Source organism: Urocampus carinirostris, chromosome 10, assembly GCF_059441175.1.
Source record: "Urocampus carinirostris isolate Australia breed hairy pipefish chromosome 10, RoL_Ucar_1.0, whole genome shotgun sequence".
Taxonomy (NCBI): domain Eukaryota; kingdom Metazoa; phylum Chordata; class Actinopteri; order Syngnathiformes; family Syngnathidae; genus Urocampus; species Urocampus carinirostris.
The window spans coordinates 203,789-208,456 of record NC_142358.1 but is presented as its reverse complement, the minus strand read 5'-3'; the positions used below and the strand labels follow the sequence as shown (position 1 = coordinate 208,456).

Below are 4,668 nucleotides of genomic sequence, written 5' to 3'. Positions count from 1 at the left end.
AAACGACGCAACTACTCCTGGAAGAAGGTCAGCGAGCTTAGAAACTATGGCAGTGCTTATATTGCGGCCGCTGAATCCTTCATTTTTTTTAAATACTACATTTAGCCAGCACCTCAAATGTAACTAAATAATGATCAGAAATAACAGTAGTACACGGTAACAACGTCACATTTGAGGTTGAAACTCCTCGAGTCAGAACCAAGTCTAGCTTGTTTCCATTTTATGAGTTGGCAAATCAACCAGTTGATTAAAACCAATTGTATCAATTAGAGACCGAAACGCAACAGTAAGTGAACTGAGTGTGGAGTTCATATGAATGTTTAAGTCCCCCATAATTATTATTTTGTCTGCATAGGTTACTAGGTCAGACAACAGTTCAGATAATTCATCTAAGAAAACTGCGTATGGTCCGGGTGCGCGGTAAATAGTTATTATATAAATTGTCATTAAGGATGACCGCATAACAAGATCCTCGAACGCCTTATAATTATTAGAGGTACGGGGAGTACGTTTGAGTATTTTTTTCAGAAATGAGTGCAACACTGCCACCCTTCTTCAAAGAGTGTGCGACATGACAGCTCACGTAGTCTTGAGGAGAAGCCTCATTTAACTGTAAAAACTCATCCAGTCTCAACCATGTTTCACACAGACCAATCAGGTTAAGTTTGTAATCACGAATAATGTTATCAACAAGTAGGGCCTTAGGAGCAAGTGATCTAATATTTAAAAGACCAAATTTTAGCTTTGCTGAATCTTTGAACTTAGCTGAAGTCTTTGTAGAGGTTGTCACAAGATGTCACCGTTCGGGCGTGTTGAGTCTCAGGGACGGTTGAGTTCAGGTGTACTAGAAATGTACTACAATATAAACACTTTAGAATACTACAAAAAACATCACTTCGGTAACACGATCATAAAAAATACTGCTACATAAATATAAGAACAGAAACAATACATACTTACAATACTTCTACAAAAATATTATGAAAGAAGTACTACACAAATACCAGTAAAGTGATACCAACCTTTTCTGTGTTCCTAACCTCAGATTCTCCCTTGTTAGGTGATAAGGAAGAACAAATCACACTCCACCTGTCTACAATATTCCTGTGGTATGGAATACAGGCCACACCTGCCACCATGCAGGACACAAGATCCCTGACAGGCAGCAAAATCTTGTGGAGGTTACCACTGAGGTAACCACTGAGGTTCAACATTCGGTAAAGGGTTCACCTCGGTCCACAGCGCTGAAGCTTGGTCTTCTGAATATTAGATCACTTGCTTCCATGGCTTTACTTGTCAATGACCTTTTTAGTGATCGCAATCTGAACCTAATTGGCCTCTGTGGGACCTGGTTAAAAATAAATGAGTTTGAATCGCTAAATAAGGCTCATCCTCCTAACAACTTTGTGAGTTCGCATTTAGCATGACTATGCAAAAAAAAGGCGGTTGTGTTGGTCTTATATCTGAAAGTACACTGAAATTTACTCTCGGCATATCTACTCTTTTGAAAATGTTAGAAGCATTTGTTATGAGGTCCTCTATGTCACCCCCAATTTATGTATTTGTTGTGTATCACCTACCTGGACCAAATTCAAATTTTTGGGATGAATTTTCGGAACTGTTAACTGACTTAGTAACTTATGCGGACAGAGTTATAAGTATTGGTGATTTTAAAGTTCACATAAACTCTCCATTTAATCCACTTAAGATTGTTTTAGAATCATTGATCGATACATTTGGTTTTAATCAAATAGTTCACATGTGTCAGACTCCCGGCCCGCGGGCCAGATGTGGCCCGCCGTGTAATCATATCTGGCCCGCAAGACCATTTTACATTATTATTATTGATGGCCCGTCAATATGAACAACACCGTCTCATCCCGGACAGCACATTCTGACGTTTTAGTCACTGTACCTATTCCTTCATATATGACGTATACTATACTATATACCAGGGAACCCATGGCTCGCGAGCCAGATATGGCTCTTTCTACGAGTACCCATGACTCAGTGACAAATTTAATTGCATGCAAATTTTCTCCATCTCGTTCAAAACTTGAGCCATGGATTCTGTTAAGATACACTCAAAGCCATACCAAGGCTGAAATATAAAGCAGTACTTTTCAGAATATATAGGGCACGTTTTCGCTACAATTTACAGTCAAGGGGTCACACAAAAAAAACTCGTTTTGGCTGTGCAACGCTAAAGAATACTTTAAATAAAAGCTCACTATAAAATCTGTGTTCAGTGTTTAGATAATTTTTGATGAATCCACGGAACAAATTGTAAATACGCCAAAACACCGGAAGAGAACTTAAAGTTATTTGATTGGGTGAGTGGGAGGAGCTATGCAAAAAGTGCAAGCACTCCCTCCCATCTCTCGCCCTTCGCCATCTGCACAAAAGGTAAGCACATCAGGCTCCTTGGTCTGAGAATGTAGTGACGTTTTTACAAAATAATTTGTGTAGCATTTTCATATTTCTACTTTTGACAGGAGATATATTAAGGAGAGCAAAATATTTTGGTATTTTTACGTTTTTTTTTAAAATATATTCATTGACATAGGAGCCAAGGAATTTGAATGTTATTTTAATGTTCAGTTGTTTAAGTTAAGTTCTAAGTTGTATAATTTAACAAGATATTTTTATTTACAGCAAAATAATAAATACTGTATAAGTGATTAAAGGTTTAAATTTAATATTCCTCTCTGTTTTTATTCACATTTATGTTCCAAAAACATTCTGTTTAAGTGTGTTCAATAAATGTTTATCCTGGTTGGCCCGCGACCTTAAGTGTGTTTTGAGATTTGGCCCCTTGTGCAATTGAGTTTGACATCCCTGAAATAGTTGATGGGCCCACCCATAAAGATGGGAATATTCTAGACCTTGACTCGGGGCGTGGTAGCCTCAAATGTTTTAGTCTTATCGTATACCAATGCTATCGCTGATCACTACCTTGGTAAGTCTGTGAGGTGCTGTTTTATGTGTTGAGGAAAATGTAGGTTTTAGTAGCCACAATATATGGCCTGCATCGGCATGAGCTTTAATGGAACTATTACCTGTGGCAACTGCGACCTTCCCTTCGTATATTGGGCCTGGTGTGACAGCTTGCTGAAATATAAAGTAGCTCTTGCCTAAGCTAAAGCATCCTTTTTCTCTAAGATTAATGTTGTACATTAAAATAATCAGAAATTGTTGTTTGATACAATGGTAACACATACTAAACAGCATCTTAACCCTAATAGTTCTACATACAGTGTTCTGCTTATGACTTTACGGTATTTTTAATCTAAAAATTCAACTCATCCGGAATGAAAATTTAGATAATCACCACGCAACCTCGTCCTCCCTTAAAGGTGCAGAGGTTTTGGGTCACGTCCGTTTAGGTGGCTGTTCAGAAATGTTTTACAGTTTTAGTGATTTGTACCTTGGTAGTCTTACACACATGGAAATTAGGGCAAAAAAAACTACTTGCCTGCTCGACCCGTTTCTGGCTTTGCAGGTGAAAGATCTGTTTGGAATCTTAGGACCTTCAGATCTAAATATTATCAATATATCCATATTGTTCCATTAGCCTTCATGTCTGCCGTCATTAAACCTATGCTTAAGTGACCTAACCTTGACCCAGAAGCTTATGTAATTATTTGTTGAAAAGGTTGTTGAAGAGCAGCTGAACCACTTTATGTCTGAAAATAATCTCTTTGAATCTGTCCAGCCAGCATTCAGAGCAAATCACTCTACTTAGACAACCATAGATTCTTGTGCTTCGTCAATGCTACTGCTACTGCATCTCTGCAATTTTTCCAGTTTTCTTACTTTAATGTGATAATGCTGGCTTCCATCCATCCATTATCTGCACCGCTTATCCTCAGTAGGGTCGCGGGGGTGCTAGAGCCCATCCCAGCTATTTTCGGGCAGTGGGCAGGGGACACCCTGAACTGCTTGCCAGCCAGCCGCAGGGCACACGGGGACAGACAATTTGCTCGCTCATTCACACCCAGGGACAATTCAGACCAACCAATTAACCTAGCATGCATGTTTTTGGAATGTGGGAGGAAACCGTAGTGCCCAGAGGAAACCCACGCAAGCACAGGGAGAACATGCAAACTCCAGACAGGAGGTTCGATCTCATGACCTCAGAACTGCGCTAACCACTGCGTTACCGTGCTGGCATAATGCTGACTTCTACATTAAAAATTTGAAGTCAGGACTCTCACTTAGTGTGTGAATTCTGATAAAGAAGACAGAATTCTCTTTTTAAGCTCGGAATTCTAACTAACAAATTAGAATTATCACTTAAATCTCTTACATCTGATTTTGGGAACATATTTGGGTCAATATTTTCAAGTCAAGTCAAGTCCAATTTATTTGTATAGCCCTTAAACACAATACCAGCAATCAAAATCCTTAAGCGCCAGCATGTGACCCCCAGACCGACGTTTGCCCACCCCCGCACATTCTAATTGAAATTATTTTAGTCAGAATTTAAAGTGCAAAAGAGCCCAACACTGAAAAAGTTGGAACATCTTGACCTTTTTTTAATTCACTGGCCATATAATCAACTGAGTACATCAAAGTGTTTAAAGGTTCCCTGTGTCTGTTTCTGTCTGTCCACATGTGTAGTGACATTTTCTTCTAATACAGTAATCTGATCCTAATTAATAACTG

General features: G+C 39.0%; 1 pseudogene; it reads right to left on the bottom strand.

The window, feature by feature from the left end:
* Nucleotides 1-204: 204 nt before the first annotated feature.
* Nucleotides 205-1,214, bottom strand: LOC148357427 (uncharacterized; annotated as a pseudogene).
* Between the last annotated feature and the right edge of the window lie 3,454 nt (nucleotides 1,215-4,668).